This window comes from Felis catus, chromosome F1 (assembly GCF_018350175.1).
Source record: "Felis catus isolate Fca126 chromosome F1, F.catus_Fca126_mat1.0, whole genome shotgun sequence".
Lineage (NCBI taxonomy): Eukaryota > Metazoa > Chordata > Mammalia > Carnivora > Felidae > Felis > Felis catus.
Genome location: NC_058384.1, coordinates 49,057,032 through 49,084,815, shown reverse-complemented (window position 1 = coordinate 49,084,815; position 27,784 = coordinate 49,057,032). Strand labels below are relative to the sequence as shown.

The following is a 27,784-nucleotide window of genomic DNA, read 5'->3' as shown; positions in this document are numbered from 1 at the left end:
GATCAGACTTCATGACACCATCCAAAGGACACTGGCAGGCAGCAGCTATGAGGACAAATAATTGTCTAATCCTGACAGAATCAGGCTCAGGAAAATTAGCACGATATGCTTATCTAATAGCCATATAAGTGGCAATTTAATAATCTATTAAGAAAACTCAGAATGAGATCTATCTTTTCTCAGACTCATGGGCATTGCTAATGGAATAGCTTTTTGGTCAAGAACATGGTAGGAAAGTGACTGGAAAATAGGAAATGAAGACATGGGGTAAGGACATATTGTAGAAGACAGCACTGGCTGTCATCTTCATGTTTATCACATATGACTCTGCATATCAGAAGGACAACTCTGAAGTATCTGACTTTATTTATTTATTTACATTTTTTTAAATTTCTTTAATGTTTATTTATTTTTGAGAGAAAAACACAGACAGAGGGTAAGCAGAGGAGAGAGAGAGAGATAGAGGGAGACACAGAATCTGAAGCAGGCTCCAGGCTCTGAGCTGTCAGCACAGAGCCCAATGTGGTGTCAAACTCACGAACTGTGAGATCATGACCTGAGCCAATGTTGAACTCTTAACCGACTGAGCCACCCAGGTGTCCCATGAAGTATCTGAATTTAAAGATGAGGTAGACAAACTCACTAGGAAAACTAAAGAGACAATGGTTCCTAAAATCTAACTTAAACACAATGATTCATGACTAAAGAGGAAACCAATTTGAAACATAACCATACATAAACAAGTGCAATGGAACATGAAACCTGAACAAATATACCATCTGATATGATCACTGCATGGGCACATTACCAAACATGTCATGTTAGCACTAGAACATGGTTAAAGAAAAGAAACATGTATATACCTAACAAAAGCCTCCTATTTCAAATTAAGAAATGTGAGAATTGCCCAAAGTTTAAAGCTTGGAATTACTGAATACTTCAGATTAGGTCAAAGTTAACCTTTGCCTATATCAGAGAATAAACTATATGTGTGCACTAATGTAAATACATGGTCAGGAATAGGATTACCCCGTCCTTGCAGAAAAAATGATCCAAGATGCACCAGCAGAGCATTAGAAATCTGGATTGCTTGTTATGGTATCCCAATCATCACAGAATCAGATCAGGAGAGCCACTTCACAGAAAACCTAATACAAGAATGGGCTAAGAAACAAGGCATACTGTGGAAATTCCACTTACCCTACCACCCAAAGTCCTCTGGATCAACTGAAAGGTTACAATGACTTCCTCAAGCAAAAGCAACAAGTTGTTTAGTAAGAATCCAGATATAAAAGCTTAGACTAAAACAGTCTGGGAGACAGCAAGATGTCTAAATCACAGATACAGAATGGATGGAAAAGCTCGTATTGAATTAATATTTCAGACACCGTCAGAGATAAGAATCAGCACTAACACCACCCCAGAATCTAATCTAAATTAAATGGGGAAATGTTAAGAAACGAGATATATAGTACTGGTGAAACTATAGCACCTGCCACTAATAAAACCAACTGGGTGCTCAAAGGAAAAGTCACATTACATCAAAGTAAAGCTATAAATATTTCAGACATGAAGAGCACCTTATTTTATTGTTAACACTAGATACCTAGTATATACCTTAGCATGATGCAGGGCAATTATGCTTAGAACAATATTGTAGTGTATTGACCATAAAACTTAAGGTTTTCTTGAGTGGTAAGAATAGGAAGAATTAGAAATTTAAAGGATGCTATCTTTATTTTGAGAGAGAGAGAGACAGAGTGCAAGCAGGGGAGGGACAGAGAGAGAAGGAGACACAGAATTGGAAGCAGGGTCCAGGCTCTGAGCTGTCAGCACAGAGCCCAAAGTGGGGTTCAAATTCACAAACCATGAGATCATGACCTGAGCTGAAGTCAGATGCTTAACCCACTGAGCTACCCAGGTGCCCCAGGACACTATCTTTATTTTAAAGGCAATAAATCCATTATGCATCTTGACTCCAACAAATATTGCTAAATGGGTCAATGTGGCATGCTGCCTACTGGTGATACTATGTTGCTTATTGCTCACTACTGGGTCCCATGCTCAGATAACTATGGATACTCCACTGATAGCATCAGCAATACCAATTGTACTACCACTCCATCTAGAACACCTGGCTGTGCTCCAGACACAGCTGTACTCCATTGTCTCTGACATCTTCAACTTTCTCCACAAATCACCATTCTGGTCACCTTCTTGCAAATGAGGACTCACCAGCATCACCAAGCCCAAGCTCTCCATCCTACTCCATCAGCGTGATCTACTTCCTGGGAAACCTTTGATCAATGGAGAAACCAAGTACTGAGGGAAACTGACAAAGCAGTGGAAACCTCTACTTTCATCTCAACAAGAGTCAACGAAGATCCTGAACACACCCTATTAGACATTAACTCAGAAAATGAAGATTGGCCTGAACTAGTACCTGGCTCTCAGAATAATAACCCACCGTATATGTTAAAACAACTTTTAATATACGACTTTTGTACCTTTCCCTTATCTTACTGAATTAAATGCAGCAATACATATTTTCCATGGACTCTGTGAAAACAACACCAATTTAATTATTGATTTACTTTGTATGTTGCCATTTTACTGTACAAGAGCAGATGTTGAATATGCAGATAACAATTTTATCTTTAAATGTAAACGGACCACAAATTTGATCATTTACTATACTCCCAACTTACTCTGTTTAATCCATAGCCATATTTACCTGTTAGAAAATTATGATATTTAGGGGCACCTGGGTGGTTTAGTCGGTTAAGCGTCTGACTTCGGCTCAGGTTATGATCTCGCAGTTTGTGAGTTCACGCCCCACATCAGGCTCTGTGCTGAGAGCTTGGAGCCTGGAGCCTGGAGCCTGCTTTGGACTCTGTGTCTCCCTCTCTGCCCCTCCCCTGCTCATGCTCTGTCTCTCTCTGTCTCTCAAAAATAAATAAATGTTTAAAAAAATTTTAAGAAAATTATGATATATCAACACTATGCCCAAAAGAACAAGGACACCTTGTAAATGTACAGGGGACACCTAGGACATTTAGCATATAACATACAGCATCATCTTTGGTGGTAGACAACAGGTTTCTATCTCACACATTACTTCCACCTCAAGAACATGGGAACCTATGCTAATAAAACTTCTTGTGTTCATTGGAACCCACAATAGTACTCCTATCAGGGAAATTTTATATTCAGGACTTCCATGCCAGTTATAGATCCCCAAATTTACTCAGTTTTATCCATCTTTGTTTATGCCCAATCTATATAACCTATCCCCAAAGCAGACTCAGTATAAGGAAGGAAACTCTTACAGCTCCATGCTGGATGGGAGGTTGTTTAATTGGAGGAGCAAAGGCAGCCCCTTTTTCTCAGGAACAAATTGGTCAAATCACATTAAATGTTAAAAAATTTAAAACCAATTCAATCTCAATCCAACACACATGCAATAGAAGCTTTGTCATTGTTGGGTATATAGATGGATAAAATTAGCAATATATTACAAAACATGAATGAATTTCACACAGAATAAAACAATGGAAAGTCTACATAAAGCAATTGGAGAAAACACTAAAAATAACAAAATACTAAAAGATGACATAAAAATGTTTCTCTACCATAGCTTGGCAATTATTGCAGTTATAATTGATATGTGGAACAGTTTTAGAGTGGCTGTAATCTCAGGAGCAATATTAACAAACTAGGATAACAGCCCAATCAGAAGTAAAGTAGATAACTCACACCCTAATGGCTGTAATTCCTTGGGGAAGTGTGAAATTCGAATATGGGCCCTTAGAGGACACATGACACTGGGTTTCCACACTTTTGTGGTTCCCCAGTATCAAAAAGGAGAGTGGAGCCTACAGGCCACAGAAAGTCCTCTTACACTGCAAAGAAAACATATTTCTAAAACTATGTTAGTGGAATGGAAACAAAATACCATTATTATTCTTAGGTCTTTGGCTATAGCTATGGTACAAGTACCAACGACTATGGCTTTGATGCCTCCTCACTCGGTTATATATAGTATGGGAAATTCGACCATGATAGTATGCTCTAAGCCAAACCTCACTCTAACCTATTACAGTGAAGGGAAAAATAGGGAACACAATATGAAGAGATGTGCAAAAATAGAACGATAATGAGTGTGACAGTAGAAGGAAAAAGATACTATTCAAGGTTAACAGAACATAGAGTAGCTATTAAAAATAACTAAGGAATATTTTACATTTAGCCTCTCAAAATTAAATAAATGTAAATCATACATAAGAAAACTTAAGTGAAAGAACATCTGGAAAATGAGACTAATGAAGTCAAAATAACTTTGCAGAATTGAAAAGAACAAAAACTTGCATTCTCTAAAATAATGACAGCCTTGCATTCTGATGTTATATCGATTCAAAGTGTGGTTGAGAGTGCTATGCAAGCTTTACCCCCTGGAGCCTTATAAAAATGGCTTTTACATGGAAACACAATTGTCAAAGAAACTTAAAGGAGTGTTTTAAAAAGTTTAACTTTTGGTGGTTTGGCAATCAGATATCATATCATAGAAAAGAGTTCTCTGTTATTCTTTTGTTAACTGGAAATATGGCTTCTTAAACTGGTCATTAAAATCTGATGTAAAAGAATGTGTAGTAAAAAACAAAACAAACCAAAAACTCCCAAAATACGGTTGTGATTAAGACTGTAGATGATGTGGAATCACAGAGTGTTAGATATGTACAGAGAATTAGGCCTTTAGGATTAATGAGTGTATGAGTGATATGAAATCACAAGATCAGTGATTGTTGTACTCATTTGATAGTATCTCAGAGCCACTTGCTTATGGCTTAACTGAAGTTGTTTTGATCCACTTGCTTACAACAAAGACAAAAAAAGATTTTTTTGATGTAAAAATAAAGCTGTGTCAGGATGTCATCTCTCATCTGGTCTCACCCATAAGAACTCAATAGTTCACCTGTTGAGGGTACCTGCTGGGGGCTTATCACTAAAACATATGGAGAAGCAAGTATGACAAAGAGACACTTTCACTATAAATACCAATCATTTGTGAAGACTATCTGAAGGTGTTCCACCTGGGCAAGGTGACACTTTGAGGATCTAAATAGTTAGTTCTCTAAAGACCTTTGGGGCAATTAGGTCCTGCCAAGGTAAAGGTAACTCTTTTACTGGCAGTGGAGAAAGCCTTGCAGTCATCCCACTAAGATCACCCTGCCCATCGACACCTGCTCCACTGGTCCCAACAGAACGCTGTGTTCCCCCAGCAGGGAAGTTTTACTTCTGGCAGCTATAAATCAGCTCTCAGTTGGCTAAGCCATCTCTCCTGAGTACCAACCCCTATCAAGTTACACCTGAACTAAATTTGGACTTTATTCCTTTCATGTCCCTTGCCTGGAACAGTACTATGATTAATCTAGCACTGATTTGGAGTACGTTATTTCTTTATTGGCTTATTAAGAGACATCATCCTACAGGATTTTGGCTTGTGAAACTCTCACAGTGAACCTGTGTCAAACAAATCGTTGGCACAAAACAACATGAAATAGATTGTTTACTGTGCTTTTCCTGGTAACCTCCTGTAGCTGATTCCCCAGCCCTAACATTTTTTGTCTTTAGTTGAAAATGGTTTTTAAGGTGATGAGTTCAACCATTTCAGAATTACTCCATTTTCTTGGGTCTCTCCCATGGATAGAGCAGGTAAATTTGTTATTAAACTTGTTTTTCTCCTGTTAATCTGTCTTGTAGCAATTTAGTTACTAGGCCAACCAAAGAACCTAGAAGGAAAGAAGGGAAAATGTTTCTGCCCCTACACAAAGAGTTTACCTGTCTGCATTGTGAGCCAATGATGATAGTAAAATTAATCAAGCTTGGTAACAGATTTTTCCAGCAAAAAATGAAGGCTCTCAAGGTTAGAACAAAGGAAAAACTTAACAAAAGATAAAGAGGGTTATAACAAAATAAGAAAGTCAAGTCATCAGTGATGGGGTTTTGGGGTGATGGTGGGGGGTGGTCTGGAGCCAATGGCTAAGAAAGAATTCTTGAAGATGTCTTTGGTGCAAAAACGTGATTTTATTAAAGCAGGGGGACAGGACCCATGGGCAGAAATTGTTGCACTGGGGTCGTGATGGGTAACTGATTATATCCTCATGTTGGGAGGGTGTTAGGCATAGAGTGAGTCTCTAAGGTATTTTGGAAGCAAGGTTTCCAGGACTTTGAGGGGCTAGCTGCTGTTAGGAAATGCCATTTATTGCCATTTAAAACCTCAGTCATGAAACCCTTCAGATGTATATGAGGGGCCATAAGCTTGGAGTATGATTGTCACATATATCTTGGAAGAGTTGAGATAAAGTTTTCAAAGGAATTTTTATATATTAAAGTAGACTTACAGGATCCTGGGGTATCAGGATAATGCTAAGCTAAGATTCCCTTTTGCCCCCAGCAAAGTGTCATCATCAAGGCAGTTGAGCTCCTAGAGGAAGGTTACTCTGCTGGCTTCAAGGACTCGTCAATGAGCTGTAGGCAGTAAGGGAATTTAATTTTTCATTTGCCTTAGTTTTCCACATCACCCTGGCAAGCACTTAAACCCCTTTCATTTTTCTTGGATAGCCAGGAGTATCTGAGGAATATCACACGTATGTCACCTAGGAGGGGAGGGGAGTGGTGCTGTTACCCTATACTCTGCCCTCAGCTTGCCCCCCCCCCACGCTCCCTCATCATTCAGTAAGATAGAAACACTAGAAATGTGTGTGCACTTACTAAATGCAATCTCAAAATATGTTTGTAACAAAATAGTTGACAAAAAATAAGGTAAAAAGACAAAACTGCATTCATAGTGAGAAATTTTAACACATTTCTTTCAATAAACGATAGGTTAAAACAGAAGTGTATAGATTTAAGCAACACCATCAATAAGCTTTGTGTACAGGTTGTTTTTAGAAGGCTGCATCAAAAGTATCAGTATACACGTACTTTTCAAGCACACAAGAAAAAATTTCAAAATGAACTCTACATCTTGACTTATGTTTTATAATAAAGTATATTTACTGATGTGCAGAACAAAAGTAAAAGAAATAAAGAAAAAATTAAATTTCCTTTGCAGCCCATTGACAAGTACTTGAGACAGGCAGAGTAACCTTAATACTTTACTAGAGGCAAAAGGCTACCTAAGCTTGATATTAGTCAGGATCCAATAGGATCCTGTTAAGTCTTCTTTACCATATGAAAATCCCTTTGGAAACTTCCTTTATTTCTACCCCCCTCCCCCAAGATATATGTTAGCAATCATCCTCTGAACACATAGCCCTAAATAAACATCTGAAGGCTCTCATGACTAAGGTTTTATTAGACAGTAGTAAATGACCTTTTCCTAACAATAGCTAGCCCCCCTCAAGGTCTTGGAAACCTTGCTTCCAAATTCCTTAGAGACTTCTGCTATCCCTAAACCCCTCCCAGATTGAAAGTATACAATCAGCCACTCCTCACAACTCCAGGGCAGCTCATTCTGCCTTTGGGTCAATGTCCCCTTGCTTTAATAAAACCACCTTTTTGTACCAAAGATGTCTCAAGAATTCTTTCTGACTGTTCGCTCCTGAACCCCAAGATTTCACATCATTCACCACCTGATAAAGACTCTTAATGGAGAAAAATGGAAAGTTTTCCAAATAAAAACAGGAATGAAATATGAATATTTGCTTCTCTTGAACATTTTACTGTAACTCTTACCTAGAAGACAAGAGTATGTGAGCAGAATTTGCCACCCCAGACTATGCCTCTTTGGCATGAGGATTATTTTAGGCTGATTATTTTTTTTAAAATAGACATAGGAGAGGCTTTGAAATACCAAGTTATCCTTTTGTAAAAGAAATTTGCATTTTTTTTTACTGTAATCTCCATTTGCAAGAACATCTCCCTCTCTAGTTGGAGAAAGGGGATCTTTCTAAATCTGTAGAAACTCTTATCAATGAAGAAGGCAATGACTTAAATCTACATAACAATATTACACTTGTTTACTTTGCTTGGCCCTCAAACCTCCCTTAAGGCACCTCCTACCCAACACCTTCTTTTGTCTTTAGTGGGAGGTCTGTGTTTTAGGTGAGGGCTTGGGCCATTTTAGGGAGTTACTCTGTTTTCCTGGTTATCTCCCATGCATACATGAAGGATACACGTTTTTAACTCCAGTTTGTTTTTCTGTCTGTTTAAATTTTGTTAAATTGCCCTTTTATTATAGGAGAATTTTAGCTGAGAATCTGGAAGGGCAAAGGGAAAATTATTTTTCCTCCTCTATACATACAAGTTACTAAAAAATGAGTATTGAGAAGAAAAAAAATAGCTATTTATACATTATAATTTTCTGCAGTCTACATAAAATCTACAAATAAAATGAGTTTTGCAAAGTTAATTATAATATACATAGAGAAAAATCAATTGTATTTCTATATGGCAGCCAAAAAGATTTCAAAATCGGAATTTTAGGGGCACCTGGGTGGCTGAGTCGCTTAAGCATCAGACTCTGATTTCAGCATGCAAACTTTGAAAGGGCGGGCCTACACCGGCCGACTCCATCTTGTTCTGTGTCCTTCACCTTGACCACGCCTCCTCCCCTTGAGTAACCTCTCTCTCACCTGTTCAAATCAAAACACGCCGCCCGGCGACCTGTGTAACAGGACTCCGACCCTTCCCCAGCCAATCAGCTGAGGCCACAGCCATTACCTCACCAACTGCCCCTAGAGCCCAATAAAACCTTTGTGCTTTTGAAACTAGCTCTCTCTCCCCGGTATCTCACAGCTGCATCGGTGCAGGTAGGAGACTGAGCTCGAGCTAGCTCGAATAAAGGATCTTTTGCTTTTACATTGGACTCAGCTCCCTGGTGGTCTTTGGGGATCACGAATTCTGGGCATGACAACTTTTTAGCCTTTTTTTGTGGTGTTTTTGCCATCTTTAAGTCTGAAGGAATATGGTGTTCACTGGAATAAATGAAAAGGGTTCACCCACCAGGAGATGTGGCCATGGAGAGAGAGACATGGCTGAGGAAATAAGGCTGCAGAGTAAAAAGAATACTTTGACAGAGTGAAAAAATAAAAGACCAAAGTATTACCTTTCCTATTTCCTTTTGCCTGCCATTGGTTAAACCTAACTAAAAGCCACAGGAAAAGGAAGCTCATGTAATACAGTTCATAAAGTCTGCTTCTGCAGGAAGCAAAAAGGGTAGAGAAGGGCAGACTACTATTCCAAGCACATAAATGGTAAAAAAAATAAAAAAAAATAATAACTATAAGGCTCAGTATATTTTGGAATATAGAAACCAGATGTCATGCCATCTTAACTCTTTGCACAGTAATGTGTCACAATGCTCACAGATCCTGTTGTTGATACATCCCGGGCTGCTTGGCCGTGCTCTCTTCAGTTTCATTGTTCTGTTTATTTTATGACAATGTTGAACTATGTTAAATTCTTTAATTTTGACCCTATCTTTTTATATGATAGGACAATTCTCCCCTCATGGGTCTTCAACTGTGCCAGGTATGTTGGTGAATTTTAGTATTTTTAGATATAATTTCTGATAGGCCTTTCACTTTTCCAAACACAAAAACAAAGAAGAATAAATAACTGGTGGTATTTGAATAGAGTCACAAAGAATTTTGTATCAATTTTGGAATTTATATATTTATAACTTTTAGTCTTCCAAAGTTCTTATTAATGTCCTTAAAAACAATTTAATTTTTTTTTTGTTTCTTTTCAGGACAAACATTTTTGTTGAGTTGATTCACGGCTGCTTTATACTTTTTGATGTAAATATCATCTTATAACGATATGTGATATACATGACATCTTTCTAAAATTTCAATTTTTAAAAAATGTTTATTTATTTTGAGAGAGAATGCACATGCAGGGGAGGGGCAGAGTGGGAGGGAGAGAGAGAAGCTCCAGCAGACTCTGGTGTTGTCAGCGCAAGGCCAACACAGAGCTCAATCTAGTGAACCATGAGATCATGACCTGAGCCTAACCATGCCCTTTTTTCTTCAACTCTGTAACAAGGCTCTAAATTAATCCCTTTGCCAAATCCAAACTGACTGTGCCTTTTCTCTCTGCTGGTTCTCAGATATAGAACTATAATATGCTATCTGACTCCATTTTTTGGTATTTGATAGCCGATAGCTCTTAAGCTTCATCGCTCCCTCTTGTCCTAAGAAAGCCAGCAAGAAAGCCTAGATGCTCCCTCCTTCTATAATGACAGGTATTTAAACCATGCAAGCCCTGCCCATGCATGGGAACTCTTATTCTAGTCCCATCCCTTAACGACAATAAAACCCCAATTCAGTTTTCTCTTTCTACTCTCTCGAATTTCAGACCTACATGACAGATATCTTATGTTCTCTAAACAAATTTCAATATGTAAATATACCTTTTAATATCCTCTTAGTGTGTATGTGACATCATTAATCTCAAAATCTAAACCAAGTTTCAGATGGGGTTCATCCCAACTCCACAGGGTAGTCCCAACAATTGGTGTGGTGAGCAGGATGCCTAGACAAGGGTCACTAACACCACAGATCTTAATTTTCTCGCTTTGACCTGCTTACTGGCTCCACTGATTGCAAACAAGCATGCACTTTAAGCTACAAATTGCTGGCTAGCTTGTCCTTTCTTCTGAGCTGTTTGTGTTGCTTTAGTGAGTCCCACTGAGTCTTTGTTATAGAGTTAGCTGACTTAAATCTGCAACTCCCATGTCTGACATTTAGAGAAAGGATATGGGATCAGAATCATCCTTAAAGTAGCCCTAGGTCATCTGTCTCAGCCCAGCAATCTCTGTGTCTTAAAATTAATCTGTGATTCACACTAGGCTCAGAGGAAAGATTATACCCTGCAATAGGTTCTATCTCTCAAACAAGCATTAACCCTGATCTACAACATATTGCTAGGAAAGACTCCCCACAAGGAATATGGACCCATTGAGTGGTCTCTTACAAAAGAGAAATCCATAGGGAGGAGGAAGAAGAGAGAAAGAGAGGGGAAAAGAAGGATAGGGAGGGGAGGGGAGGGTGGAGTAGGGGAGGATGAGAAAGCAAGGGAAGGTAGAGCTAGACAGAAAGGGGAAGAGAGAAAAGGGAGAAAAATAGAGCAGCCATTATGTAATGTGCTGAGATTCACACTTCTAAAAGCAGATGGCTCACCTGTATCCAAAATATCCCTGCTGCTGTTGGAATGCCTCTGTTGTGACCAAGATCCTGACCCTCTTGGTCATAGGGAAAACCATCCATAGCACTCCTGTAGCACAGTAATAAAATTTATCTAAACTCAACTATTGTTTGGAGTCATTGAGCTCTATAAAATAAACATTTCTTGATATACTGATTTGATATTTTTGGAGGAAGAAATTTATAAATATGAGCATAACAGAGTTCCCTCCACCATGAAATATATCCACTGAACCAAAATAAAAATTAAAAAGAAGGAAGAAAAGGAAGGGAAGAGAAATTGATTAATTCTCTTTATCCAAAATAGCAACCAAAGAACTAGAAATTGTTAAACAGCTTTCTCTCAAATATTCTCTTACTTAAAAAAAGAAAACACTTATAGGGGCACCTGGGCGGCTCTGTTGGTTAAGCATCCTACTCTTGACCTTAGCTCAGGTCTTAGCTCTGATCTCAGGGTCATGAGTTCAAGTCCCACATTGGGCTTCACGCTGTATATAAAGCTTACTTAAAAAACAAAAACAAAAAAACCCCAAAGTCTATAGAAACTCCTTAAAAGTTCTTACACTATTTATTATAAACAACCAATGATGATATAAATTTAAGAATAGGAAGTGTATGCTCAATGAGATACTGTAAATGGATAGGCAGGGCAGCATTTGGGGAAAAAAATGGTTAACTCTCAGATTGCCTGCTCCCTGTTAAAAAAAAAAAAAATCTAGTGAGGAGTTACTCTAGATATTAACTCTATTACTTCCTAAATATTAGTAAAGACTCTATTAATGGTTTGTGTCTAGGTTGTTGCTATTTATCTGTTGCCGGCTACCTATGTTCAGCCTGCTTATTAAAGACACTTGAAAATACTAACATTTAGTTAAAATTCAATACACTTCAGGTCTCAGGGTAGCCATATCTTTTTAATACATGATCCACTACAGAGAATATTATTTTAGAAACCATTTTTTCAAGTTTTCAGAATAGTCTACAAATATTTAAAAATGTTATTGTCTCTCTCCAAATGTATTGGATTCATATTCTGTTTGTAAAACTAAACTATCTTCGAGTTCATCTGAGAAATTCACTTGCCTAAAATTCACCAGAAAATACTTCAATCAAAAAGAAATTAAACAGTGTAGGATCAAGTAAGAAAAATACATTAGAAATGTTAGTGTCAAGTCAAATTGCATGACTTGATCTTCTAACTAGCTACCAAAGGTAAGACTTTCCAAGTTTTCTTCTCAGCTCTCTCAGATGTGGGGCAGAAAAGAAAGTGGGAGCACTGGGGCTTAAAAGTTATCAAGAAACACTAAAACTGGCATCACACACTTTAATTTTCCCTTCCACCAGATAAAAATCTTTTATCAGTCTTGCTATATTGAAACTAGTGAGTCTCTGAGATATGCCTCCACCCTACCATATTTGCAGGTATTAAGCACTTTCTTTGTTTTTGTTTTTTTTTACATTTTCAAATTAAAAACAACTATTCCAACAATATCAGACATTCCTTAAACCTTGACTTTTCTTAAAATCAATTTCATTCTTTTCTAATGGAAAAACATCCTGTGCTATGCTTTTCTTACTGGCAGCTTTATTAGTTCAAAAATATGCACTTAACATTCAACTTCTGAGAAAAATTCTATAGGGCAATGCATGCATATATTTTCCTAGGAAAATAACATTCTGATGGAAAAGAAATTAAGGTTAAAAAAAAATGAAATCTAAAGCAGTACCCCAGAATCCAATAGTTCAAAATAAATAACCTAAAGATTTATCTGACTTCAACACATTCAAGCAAGAGAATGTCAGGGAATATCAGATTCAAAGAAGGTATATTTCTGGTTATTGATAGAGGACGATGAGTTTACCTTCAAGACATTAATTTTTTTGTGTGAATCTATACAGATGTGCCCAACCCAATTTAAAGTTTGACACACATAGCATGCAATTACCTTCTGAGAATCAAATTCCAAGTAACTTGAATTTCATACCTGTCAGCACCCTTACTTGGCACTTTATGAGACATATTAGGATTTTACATTTGAAAAGTTACTCAAACAAGTAATTCTGAAGATGTTTTTATTTTGTAGCAAAAAAGCAGAGAAACTTCCTATTTAAACTTTTAAAATAGCCATTATTGATTTATGATACAGATTAATGACTTTGTAGCTTTGGAATTATTTCTCCCATTAAATTAGCCATGTATAACTAACAATAGCATCGGCAATGAAAGTTATCTTGGCACCATATGTCTATATGTGTGAATTAAGGATATCTTTTTTAAAAATTATGACCAAGAACAGGTATCTTAGTGAAATGAAATAATCCATTTCAAAGCTAAGTGATGGATCCTAGTAAGATTTCTTTGAAAGCCAGGGAAAGAGCATGTTAAACCCCCTAGAAGTATGTAAACTTCATGCAGAATTGTGTTTCTTATTTTCCTTCTCTTCCTCAGTACCTAGAATATTGCCTTAAATATAATTGGCATTCAATAAATATGTATTAAATGGCTAATGGGAAATGAATGTTTCAAAAATAAAATCATAATCTCCATTACCAGAGGAATGGAGGAATTCCTGCAGAGGAATAAAGTAACATCAACATGAAATAAGAGATGACATTTGCTATTGCTTCATATTCAGAAATTAGCCTTTGGTTATGATTTGGTTCAGAAGATATGTCTAAGAAGGTATTTGTGGAAAGGGGCTTAACACAAGTAAGAATTAAAATCAGCCCATTCAATTTTTAAAAATGGTAGAGTCAATCTGTAGATTAAACCATCTAGTATCGTATAAAACTCATAAGATGGCAAGCTGGTAGTAGTAGAGATACAGTGACTTAACTGAATAGTTCAGTCTTTCTATAGATTCTTACATTATTCTTCTATATCCTGAGCATCTAAGTCTATGGCCTTGCACTAAAATCTCTAGTAAAGAAACACAAAGAAGGAAACTGGGTAACCTCACATTCACTGGTTTAATCTAGCTTGTGGTAAAATATGTGCACAATAAAAAAAGGCAGAAAAACAAGTTCCACCTGCAGGGAGAAATCATGGTCCAAAATAAATATAGATCTATACTGAAATGTTATTCATCACAATAATCCAAATCAAATAAAATTGTTTAAGCTTTAATATGGGATGTTTTTCCAAAGTACCTTTGTAATTCATGTTTATTAAAAAGAGTGTTTTCTGATAAAAGAATCCTATTATTTATATTTAATTTCTTAATTTAATTTACAAATTAAATAGTTGAAATAGTTTATTAATAATGTAAAAAGATTTTTTTAATACTTATGAACGAAAATAGTAAAAGGTACATTTTTCATCATTTATTATGAATACTAAATTTTCAAAATCTGAGTTTAATCACAAATATTAGCAGTTTACTTGCCTAAAAATTAATATTAATGGTGTCATGAATTTATATCCTTGATGTTACCTATAGGAAAACAACTTAATTCCTTTATAAGATCACTTGCTGATCTCCAACATGCCACAGTTATTCACTTCTGTGCCCTTTTTCACATGTGCACTTTTATGTGATTAAAATATCATTACACCAATAATGAAGCAGCAGAAAAAGAAATCAAGGAATCAATCCCATTTGCAATTATACCAAAAACCTTAAGTTACCAAGGAATAAACCTAACTAAATAAGTAAAAGATCTATATTCTTTTAGTATTAGAATACTTACGAAAGATATTGAAGAGGACACAAAGAAATGGAGAAGCATTCCATGCTCATGGATTTGAAGAACAAACTTTGTTAAAATGTCTATACTACCCATAGCAATCTACACATCTAATGCAATCCTTATCAAAATACCACGAGCATTTTTCACAGAGCTAGAACAAACCTAAAATTTGTATGGAACCACAAAAGACCCCAAATAGCAAAAGCAATCCTGAAAAAGAAAAACAAAACTGGAGGCATCACGATTCTGGATTTCATGCTATATTATAAAGCTGTAGTCATCAACATAGTATGGTACTGGCACAAAAACAGACACAGTGATCAGTGGAACAGAATAGAAGAAACAAAATGGACCTATAACTATATGGTCAACTCATCTTTGACAAAGCAGGAAAGAATATCCAATGAAAAGATAGTTTCTTCAACAGTTTGTGTGGGGAAAACTGGACGGTGACACACAGAACAATGAAACTGGATCACTTTCTTAAACCACACACAAAAATCAAAATGGATGACTAAAACTTGAGACAGAAAACCATCAAAATCCTAGAGGAAAACACATGCAGCAACCTCTTCGACCTCGACCAGAGCAACTTCTTACTAGGCATGTCACCAAAGGCAAGAGGAGAAAACAAACAAACATGAAGTATTAAAACTTCATCAAGATAAAAAGCTTCTGCAGTATGAAGGAAACAATCAAAAACTAAAAGGCAGCCTATAGATTGGGAGAATATATTTGCTAATGACATATCTGATAAGAGGTTAATATCCAAAATCTATAAAGAGCTTATCAAACTCAACACCCAAAAAACAAATAATCCTGTTAAGAAATGGGCAGAGAACATGAATAGACACTTTTCCAAGACATCCAAATGGATAAAAGACACACAAAAAGATGTTCACCATCACTCATCACCAGGGAAATACAAATCAAAACCACAATGAGCTACCACCTGATACTTGTCAGAATGGGTAAAATTAACAACACAAGAAACAATAGGTATCGGCAAGGATGCGGAGAAAAGGGGAACCCTCTTGTACTGTTGATGGGAATGCAAACTGGTGTAGCTACTCTAGAAAACAGTATGAAGGTTCCTCAAAAACTACCCCATGATCTGGCAATTGCACTCTTAGATATTTACCCAAAGGACACAAAAATACAGATTTGAAGGTGTACATGCACTCCAATGTTTACAGCAGCATTATAAACAATACCCAAACTGGAGAGAACCAAAATGTCCATCAACTTATGAATGGATAAAGAAGAGTGGAATATTACTCAGCCATCAAAAATAATGAATCTTGCCATTTGCAACAGCATGCCAGAATACATTATGCTAAGTGAAATAAGTCAGTCAGAGAAAGACATACCACATGATCCCACTCATATGCGGAATTTAACAAACAGAACAGATGAACACTTGGGAAGGGGTGGGGGTAGAATTGAAAGGGAAACAAACCATGAGTGACTCCTAATGATGGTTAACAAACTGTGGATTGACAGAGGGAGGTCAGTGGGAGATGGGCTAGATGGGTACCAAGGAGGGCACTTGTTGGGATGAGCACTGGGTATTGTCTATAACTGATGGATCACTGAGTTCTACTCTTAAACCAATATTGCAATGTATGTTCACTAAAATTTAAAATAAAAAATACCCGATCTTCTCCATAATCTATAAAATCTTAGTTATACCTTACAAAGCCTAGCTCAGATGCCCTGTATTCAAAATATCAAGTTTTAAAACTTCATGATAAATTTTTCACTATAGTAGTCCCCCCTTCTCCTCAGATAATATGATCTAAGACCTTGACTGAATACTTGAAACCATGGATAGTACTGAACCCTACATATATGTTTTCTTTCTCCACACCAACATGCCCATGATAAAGTTTAATTTATAAGTTAAGGACAATAAGAAATTAACAATAAGATAGATCATTTATAACAATATACTATAATAAAAGTTATATGAGTATGATCCCTCTCACAATACCTTATTGTACTGTACTCAGCCTTCTTGGAAGATGGGAGATGATAAAATGTCTATGTGATAAGATGAAGTGAGGGAAATGAAATGGGCATCGTCACATAGGTTAGGCTACTACTAACCTGAGGATTCATCAAAAGGAGAACCATCTGCTGCCAGACCAACAGAATGTGGGCAATTCTGCTACCTCAGGCCTAACTTTCATGTATGATGGCTGTTTTATTAAGTTTCTCTATAAGAGCACAGGTTGTTATCCATATTTATATTCTTAGGCTCTTTAATTGAGCCCCACATGTAGTTGGTTTATCTGATTAAGTTATATGCAACTTTTAAATTATAGCCCTTTACTCTAAAGAAGACATCCGGATGGCCAACAGGCACATGAAAAGATGTTCAGCGTCGCTCCTTATCAGGGAAATACAAATCAAAACCACACTCAGATATCACCTCACGCCAGTCAGACTGGCCAAAATGAACAAATCAAGAGACTATAGATGCTGAAGAGGATGTGGAGAAACGGGAACCCTCTTGCACTGTTGGTGGGAATGCAAATTGGTGCAGCTGCTCTGGAAAGCAGTGTGGAGGTTCCTCAGAAAATTAAAAATAGACCTACCCTATGACCCAGCAATAGCACTGCTAGGAATTTACCCAAGGGATACAGGAGTACTGACGCATAGGGGCACTTGTACCCCAATGTTTATAGCCGCACTCTCAACAATAGCCAAATTATGGAAAGAGCCTAAATGTCCATCAACTGATGAATGGATAAAGAAATTGTGGTTTATATACACAATGGAATACTACGTGGCAATGAGAAAGAATGAAATATGGCCTTTTGTAGCAACGTGGATGGAACTGGAGAGTGTGATGCTAAGTGAAATAAGCCATACAGAGAAAGACAGATACCATATGGTTTCACTCTTATGTGGATCTTGAGGAACTTAACAGAAACCCATGGGGGAGGGGAAGGGGAAAAAAAAAAAAAAAGAGGTTAGAGTGGGAGAGAGCCAAAGCATAAGAGACTGTTAAAAACTGAGAACATGGGGCACCTGGGTGGCGCAGTCGGTTAAGCATCCGACTTCAGCCAGGTCACGATCTCGCGGTCCGTGAGTTCGAGCCCCGCGTCAGGCTCTGGGCTGATGGCTCAAAGCCTGGAGCCTGTTTCCGATTCTGTGTCTCCCTCTCTCTCTGCCCCTCCCCCATTCATGCTCTGTTTCTCTCTGTCCCAAAAATAAATAAACGTTGAAAAAAAAATTAAAAAAAGAAAAAAAACTGAGAACAAACTGAGGGTTGATGGGGGGGTGGGAGGGAGGGGAGGGGAGGGGAGGGTGGGTGATGGGTATTGAGGAGGGCACCTTTTGGGATGAGCACTGGGTGTTGTATGGAAACCAATTTGACAATAAATTTCATATATTGAAAAATAAATAAATAAATAACTTATAGCCCTTTATCCTCCACTAAAATATTGTACCAGGAGATCAGCTGAGCTGGGAGAAATTGCTAAGCTGTCAAGTATTACACTAGCTGATTAAGACAACAAGGTAAAAATGAAAGAGTTAATTAAGCTTTTAATCACTTACTAAGAGAGTATAAGCAAGTTTCAACTGGAGAAAGCACCAATTCCCTTTGTTTCATTTTTTTGCCAAGAAATGGAACACTGGTCAGGTGGATTAGGGAAGATGTGGGTTTTGTCCTACTGTTAAAGGATCCCCAAACAAGTCTCTGTGAGTTTTATGCACTATGAGGTCATGGAGAGTGTGATGGAGAAGGGGCAGGTATGGAAAAGTACTGGTCATGAGTAGGGAAAAGTGCCTTCAGCTTCCCCCTTCCTGCTCACCCCTTGTAACATGGAAACCTCTGAAAAAGTCCTGTGCCCAAGGCCTGACATAAAAAGGCTTAGAAATAAAGGCACCTGGGCTAGGAATGCAAGTACGCAAATGCATGACTGGTCAGGGGGAAAGAGACTTTAGACTAGAACTCCCTTCAGAGACCACAATACGCCGGCTGTGCAGCATATCTGATGTGGGAAGTGTGGCTTTCCCCCATGAGGCCTGTCAGGTGAAGCCTTTATAATTGTGTATGGTCCGACCGGAAAAATCACACAGAGGATTTTAACCAGGAGCCAAACTCCTCATGCCATTGTTATAGTCTCATGACATCACCCATGGTGACACCAGAGATTTTCAGTTTTCCTAATGTGTGATGTATTTCAAAAATATATTTTTAAAAAGAATGACAATACTAAGTGTTGATAAGAACATACAGCAACAGAAACCCATACACTGCTGGTAGGAATATAAATATTCACCATTTTTAGAAAACTGACATTATTTACTAGGGTTGAACAAAAGCACAGCCTGTAGTAACAAAGCACCTTCTGGTGTGTCACAGAACCATGTGCACTTGTGCATCAAAGATAGGCAATCAACATTTACGGCAGCATTACTCAAAATGGCTCAAAATGTAAAAAAAAAAAAAAAGACTAGATGTTTATTAATAGTGAGATGCATAAATTATAGTCCTGCAGTGGAATATTTGACAGTAAGAAAAAGTAATGACATACTATAACACAAAAGATTGTGTTTACAGATGAATCTCAAAATATCGAATCAAAGAAGCAAAACAAAAAACACATTTTATATAAGCCTGTTTGTAAAAAGTTTTGAAAGGTAAAACCATGGTATGAGATGTTTAGCTTGGTAAAAGGAAGGATAGTAACTGAGAGAGGTCACCAAAATGTCTTGTGTGGTGCATTTACCTGAGTAGCGATCACTATTAGCCATCGAGTCCTAAATTTGTATTTTGCACATTTTTTTCTGCATACGTTGTATACACTTGAGTGAAAAACTGCTTTAAAGTATATAATAAATTTCATCATGATTTTGATTATTTATTGTTTCCACTGTTACAGAAAAAAAAAGACATAACTATCCAGGCAAGAAACAATTCACATGTAATAAAATAGTAAGAGTACTCTGGTGAAAATGATATTCCGTGAGAAGAAACTTAAGTTATATAGAGAAGAACAACATAAGTAGCTAGAGGAGAGGAAATCTGGGATGAGATCAGAAATGGCAATCACAGGTTATTATTTTTGTTGGGAATGGGGACATAGTGATTTTGAGTGAAAAGAAAAGATCTTACAATTGACTATTTACACCTATACAACAATAGCATGAGATTTTATGTCATAGAAGTACCTTATTTTAAAAACCATTTGTGGGGCGCCTGGGTGGTGCAGTCGGTTAAGCGTTCGACTTCAGCCAGGTCACGATCTCGCGGTCTGCGAGTTCGAGCCCCGCGTCAGGCTCTGGGCTGATGGCTCGGAGCCTGGAGCCTGTTTCCGATTCTGTGTCTCCCTCTCTCTCTGCCCCTCCCCCATTCATGCTCTGTCTCTCTCTGTCCCAAAAATAAATAAAAACGTGGAAAAAAAAAAAACCATTTGCTTTTCTAGAATTAACAAAAATCACTGAATAAAAATATCATTTTAAATTATAGTTACATATATTAAAAATATATTTGGTATAATTTAGGCACATACGTTTTTGGTGTGAGAAATAAAAACTTTTTAAATTTTTTTTTCAACGTTTTTTATTTATTTTTGGGACAGAGAGAGACAGAGCATGAACGGGGGAGCATGAACAGAGAGAGAGGGAGACAGAATCGAAACAGGCTCCAGGCTCCGAGCCATCAGCCCAGAGCCCAACGCGGGGCTCAAACTCACGGACCGCGAGATCGTGACCTGGCTGAAGTCGGACGCCCAACCGACTGCGCCACCCAGGCGCCCCAAATAAAAACTTTTTAAATAACTCAGATGAATATTTGCTAAATATTAAAAAATTAAAACATGTTTCTTCTTGAGATAGATGAATTTAAACGTAATACTATACAGCTGATGTTAATGACATAGTGCCTTATGCTTAACCTGCTACTGATCAGGTTGATTTAGGTATAATGTGATGGAAAAGAAGGGACCAGAAACTAAAATCTATGCACTCTTTGTCATGATTTCTTGTGGATACTTCTCACAAATCCTGAAAGTAGAAAGATAAGTTTTACTGAGAAAACTAACAGTATATTCTATCTTTTATTACATAAATGTGTGCTTCACTACAATGTAGGGTGACCGTCAATTGAGAAAGGTACAGAAAGTTGCTCAGTGAAAGAATAACTTAATGGCAGGTGCACTGATGGGTGAAGACTTTTGGAGATAGACGTGCTTTGACTCCAAAGGCCTTGTCCTGGTCCCTTACTTGACTCAGCCACTGAAAGTATGTAAAGTGTAATTTCTTGAACAACAGCTACATTTCAACAGAGGGATTAACCTCACGAATCATTCAACTAAGGGATCATAAAATAGCAATCAAAGGATGGAAAACCTTCAATTGTTACTGGAATGTCTCATCTCACATCTCCTCATTAGCCATAAGGCCAGTAAGGAGAGCCTATTAAATGGTGCAGTATGGCTCTTTCTTCTCCCATGGATGAACTAGTAGAGAAATCAAGCTGAAGTTTGGAGGTTCATAATGTGTTGGGGAAGAGGTATGGGAATACTTATTTGTCACACATTTGTCATGGAAGAGTTATTCCTTTAAGAACCATTTAGTTTATAATTGCAGCCACATTCAGCTAAACTCCTTCAGAGCAATCACCGATCACTGGAACTAAGTCAGCACTTCTGGAGTACCATTAACTCTTTGGTCATCATGGCTACTTAATGCATGAATATTAAGAGCTTACGAAATAGGACCCTAGTGCTCCAAAAGAACCAAAGTGGAATGCACTGGAAGGAAACAGTGATTTATATATAATTTTCTTCATTTAAAAAATATATTTGTCAATTTGTGAAATAAAAATATTTCTCTGAAGGAAAGAAATGTAATTAAAACTAGCATTTTGTCACCATTTTATGACATTTGCTTCGTTCTTACAAATCATTGTAAGCACAACTTACTTGTTTTAATAATTTTTATTTCCTTTTTGCTTCCTTAAAATAAAGGCTACATTATATTTTGAACACAAATGAAAATCAAAAACCACTAAATATATGGAATCTGCATTGATTAACAGACTGGAATACATGATAATCAAATTCTTCACATACTTTAACAAACCCACATTTTCTTTGGAAGCCTTAACGTATGGGATTACTCTGGGTAAGCAGATATACCAGGCTTCCCAGGGCCAGTACTTTTCATTTTTCTTGGCTCTCCACTGAAGAATTCACTCCTAAGGACCTTGTAGTGACTTCAAACCCACTAAGGACAAGAAGCAAGAGCACCCATGGATTACCAACTTCTTTTTCATTTCTCAGGTTAGCAACTTTTAGATTTTGAACTGGCGTCTGTGGTTAGCATCTCATCTTCCCAGTAAAAATTTGAGCTGATAATAAACACTATTCTGTTATACTTTAAATTTTTAAGAAGTTTTTTGATGTTTATTATTCTGAGAGAGAGACAGAGAATGAGCAGGGGAGGGGCAGAGAGACAGGGAGACACAGAATTCAAAGCAGGATCCAGGCTCTGAGCTGCCAGAACAGAGCCTGACGTGGGGCTTGAACTCACAGAAGGTGAGATCATGACCTGAGCTGAAGTCAGAAGCTTAACCGACTGAGCCACCCAGGCACCCCTATTTTGTTATACTTTAAACACTTTCACCTATCCTGTTTTTTTTTTATATGAAATTTATTGACAAATTAGTTTCCATACAACACCCAGTGCTCATCCCAAAAGGTGCCCTCCTCAATACCCATCACCCACCCTCTCCTCCCTCCCACCCCCCATCAACCCTCAGTTTGTTCTCAGTTTTTAAGAGTCTCTTATGCTTTGGCTCTCTATCACCTATCCTGTTTCTTAAAAGTACTTTAATTTTGTGTTTTTGTCTTATCAAAACTTAAAATTTTCATTTTCCATCATTTTGTCTTCATTTTGTATTTTTAAAATTTTCTATCTTGGTTAAGATTAGATAAGTAAGGCACCAGACATTTTATTCCTATTTGCATATTTTCCATATGTCATTTTGAATAAAATTCACTTTTTTCTTTATTCCTTTGTATGTGGCATTCCTTCCCCCCTTTTAAGTCTGTGGCTTATATTTATTTTATATTACTAATTTGTTCTTCTAATCTTTTCTTCTAAACCAATTTCATCTTTGTATCTTATGGTTCTAATTACATATTTACTCATGTTAAAGGTATTTTTTTTAAATCTTCTGCTTATTGTAAAACAAGCGGAACAAAATATAGGCGTTTGAGAATAGTTATAGTAATGGCTTCTACCTAAGGTAGGAAGGAAAATTTTTATTATCCTTTTTTATTTGACTCTATAGAGGACTTTCATTACCCTATTCGCAAGGCAACAAAATCTTTGAGAAAATATAATAAATTAATAGGACAGTATTTCTCCACTGGTATTTTTCAGGGACTTTCAGCTTTACATATTGGGATTTTTGTTTTTTCTATAGTGAATTCATTTAATTTTTTTTAATCCAAAATTCTTCATTACTACCTTATGCAGTTATACAATAAGCTAAATCATACAGATGATATTTTATAAAAGAAATGGAATTGGTAGAAAGATACCAGAGGGAAGCTCTCATTTCAATTTCCTATCTTTAATCTTAATGAAAAGTAAGGCATTACGGAAACATACAGTCACCAGACCTGCCCTGCAAAAACTATTTTTTTAAGTTCCCCAGAATTGTTATTATTAATCAAAAAGATAACTGTTTGTAGTGACAATGTATTAGATTATTAGAGAGTATGTAGATAAGTAAAATAAATGACTGCAATGTCAAATGAGGCAGGAGGGAGATACTGGGAAAACAGTCATAAAATGTCCACACTACACTTGAAGAAAAATAGGTTATTTAAAGATAAATTATTAAAATAAATATGCTTCAAAGTCTAGGGCAACCTCTAATGATTTTTTAAAAAGAAGTATAAATAATATGCTAAGAGAGGACATAAAAAGGTCATGTTATGAATAGTCAAACCAGAGAAGACATAGAGAGAAAGAAGGAACAAATAACAAATGAAATGAAAGCAGATAAAAACACTGTAGAAACCCTTCAAAAAATGATATTGGCAAAACTAGACATCCACATGTAAAAGAATGAAGTGGACCCCTTATCTTCTACCATATATAAAAATTAACTCAAAACGGATCAAAGACCTAAATTTAAGGCATAAAATTTGAAAACTCTTAAAAGAGAATGTAGGGGAAGAGCTTCATGATATTAATTTTGGCAATTTAATTTTCTTGAATGTGACACCGAAGGTACAAGCAACAAAAGAAGAATTAAATTGAACGTTAAAACTTTAAAAAATAATTTGCATAAAGGGCACTATAAACAAAGTAACAGGAGAACACACACAAAATGGAAGAAAATATTTTCAAATCAGTTATCTGCTAAAGGAACGATATCCAGAATATATAGAGAACTCCTAAAATTCAACAAAACACAACCCAATTCAAAAATGGGAAAGTACTTGAATAGACATTCTCCAAAGATATACAAATGACCAACATAGTTCAATGTCACTAATCAAAAATTCAACAAAACACAAAAAGTCTAAAAATGGGCAAAGGACTTGGATAAGACATTCTCCAAAGATATATAAATGACCAACACAGTTCAATGTCACTAATCATAAGGGAAATACAAATCAATACTATAATCAAAACTATCAAATACCACCTCACTCAGTAGGATAGCTATTACCAAAAAAATAATAAAATAACTGATATTGGTGAAGATGTATAGAAATTGGAACCCTTGTGCACTGTTGTTGGAAACATAGTGAAGCCACTATGGAAAACAGTACTGGAAGCTCCTCAAAAAAATAAAAATAGAATTACCACATGATCCAGAGATTCTGCTTCTAGGACATCACCATAGATCATGCAGCCTCTGGAAAAATCCTCTGTATATTTATGATAGAAGAAAATTTAGAAAAGCAAATAAGGTCTTACTACAAACATAACTTTGACATTGCAAACCCTCCAAATAGTTCAGAAATCTGCAAAGTTCCCTGGATAATGTTTGGAGAACCACTGGCCTAAAAATATGCCAGATGCAAATTGGCAATAAATTAGTATGTGTTGGATAACTTAAGTAATGAATATTCTTCTTTATAAATTATATTAAAATACATATGGTTATCAAAAACGTATTCACCAAAGTGTTTAATAATAAACCTTAATCTTAAATCTATTCACTAAAATGTTTTTATAAATGGTAAGATTTAACATAAAGAATCTAAATATATTTCTGTACATTTCTTCTATATAATACTATCTCTGTTTTCTTTTGTATAAAATAAAGCAGTCATTAGGATACAGATTCATTGTCATTTCTCAAGATTAAAGTAACAATAGAAGAGTAAAGAAGAAGTAGATATTAACAGAAATCATGTAAATCTTTTAGAAATCCTTTAAATTCTTATTTATAGTAATGAGTAATGTATACACTTGGATTTTGGAAGCATTTGCACAAATCTCACAAACGTGGTAGTATGAACTCATATCATCAAGTCATATGCTTGGTGATTCAGTGATCTTAACTCCTAGAAGATACTCATATTCTGATTCACCATTCTTCTGTGACAAAATGATCACAAAGCATCTGTCTACATCATCCGGCTTCACTGCCTTGACTACCATGAAGAGCCTATTCCAGTCATAAGATTCATGAGGTCCAAGCCTTATCTACCTAATTCATCACTGTTCCTGCACCTAGCACAGTTGTAAGACATAGCACCCACTATGAGTTTTTTTAATGAATAAACTTTTAGATTTACTGAATTGCAAAGTAGTGATTTTTCCATAGAATGGGCCAAAATAGGATGTCCTTTCCTTTCATACATCCAGCATTTTTTTTTAAATTTAATTTTAATTTTTAAATGTTTATTTTTGAGAGAGAGAAAGAGAGAGAGAGGGAGATTGAAAGCTTGAGCAGGGGAAGGGCTGTGAGGGGTGGGGTACAAAGGATCTGAAGTGGCCTCTGCATTTACAGCAGAGAGCCCGATGCGGGGCTCGAATTCACAAACCTCAAGATCATGACTTAAGCCAAAGTCCAATGTATAACCCACTGAACCACCCAGGCACCCTCATGACACTTTTGACAGTATGTTTGAGCTTTAGAAGACACTTAATAAAAATAAAAGGATATCATAAATTAACTCCATGTAACATTGTTATTCAATGCACTTAAACCATAATGGCTTATGCCATTGTTACTACAGAAAAGAATACATATGTTTGAGGAAGATAAAATGTTTTAACATGTTACAGGGAAAAAATAAATAAATCATTTAGTGTTAGAACTGAAAGTTTGTAACGTAACCAATTATATAAAGACAATTTTTTACTTATCATTTGATTTTAGAAAAGTGATGATAGCCATGATAGTCTCCAAAGCAGAAGGAAATAACTTAGGTACTGAAAAGTGTAATACCAGAGTTAAAATAAAGAAAGTAGCACCAGCCAGATAGGAAATTAGATCCCAGGATACCGACAATCTTAGGTCATCTTTCTGAGTATCAATAACTATCTCTCTTCCCTTGGGCATGTTATTTGCCACAAGTAATTTTGTAACCAATGACATTTTTGGCAGAGAAAGAAGAAATAATTGTTTCTCCTCCACACCGATAATTGGATTTTATTTAATGAGAGTGCATGGCCCCTGAAATACCAGTTAAATACACATCAGATTTAACTAAGAGTGAGGTTTTAATTCTTAATTAAATGACAAAACTGGGGCGCCTGGGTGGCTCAGTCAGCTGACCTTCCAGCTCATGGTTCATGGGATCCAGCCCCATGTTGGGCTCTACACTGAAGCACAGAGCCTGCGTGTATTCTCTCTTTCTCTCTCTCTCTCTCTCTCTCTCTCTCTCTCTCTCTCTCTCTCTCTCATCCTCCCTGGTGCATGTGTGCTCTCTCTCAAAATAAATAAACTTAAAACAAAAATGACAAAACTCCTTTTGAAGACTCAAACTTTGCTTGTACAAGTTTGATTTCACTTAAAAATTCCAATATAGCATGAATGATCAAGAAAATATATAGAGAACTACGTTATGCATCATCCATATGACCAAACTCCTGACTGTGAAACATTTCAGACCCTAGGTATCAGTTAAACTATTTCTTTGAAATAATAAGTTGAAGTAAAATCACTGATAATTTCACATAACTGTTTTCTCAGAGCTGAATATAAAGCATGTGAAATTACTACCCTGTAGTCATTTGTCCTTTGCACAGAAACAAAGCATTTATATTAAAAATGATATATTTAGATGTATTTATGGATTTTTTAAAGTAAAAACCTAGAAACAAAGGAAATATGTATGCAGGAGGTAATAATAAATTTTGCTAAAGAGAAGGACCACAACACCACAATAACCACAGAGAAAAACCCCACACAAGCACATCTGACCTAATATTTTGAATAATATTCCATTCAGATTATAAAGATCTTTAAAATAAAGAAATTTCTGAAGCTCATGATATATACAGAGTAGTGCATGAATATTTTCCAAGGTAGGATGTAAAGGAAGATGGTCAAGGGCCTCTCCTTGTCACCCAGGATAATCAGCAGTCAGGACTGACATGAAATAATAGTTAATTTCCTTTGCTTAGAATAGTCTTCCAGGTCCAAAAAGTCTATGGGATTGTTTCCTCCTTGATTAAAAAAAATATTTTTAGTGTTTATTCATTGTTGAGAGACAGATCGTGAGGGGGGAGGGGCAGAGGGAGGGAGACAGACTCTGAAGCAGGCTCCAGGCTCTGAGCTGTCAGCACAGAGCCTGATGTGGGGCTCTGATTCATGAAGCTGAGAGATCATGACCTGGCCCAAGTCCAACACTTAACTGACTGAGCCACCCAGGTACCCCATCTGT

At 36.5% G+C, this 27,784-nt stretch overlaps 2 long non-coding RNA genes across 4 annotated transcripts in view; one reads left to right on the top strand and one right to left on the bottom strand.

Moving 5' to 3' along the window:
* LOC123382709 overlaps positions 1-27,784 on the bottom strand; it is a 350,458-nt gene that overhangs the window by 140,426 nt on the left and 182,248 nt on the right. The gene's annotated exons all lie outside the window — the stretch shown is intronic.
* Positions 8,770-9,859, top strand: LOC109495735. The gene is made up of 3 exons (XR_002151385.3): positions 8,770-8,813; positions 9,499-9,534; positions 9,755-9,859. It is a non-coding gene; the product is annotated as an uncharacterized LOC109495735 (long non-coding RNA).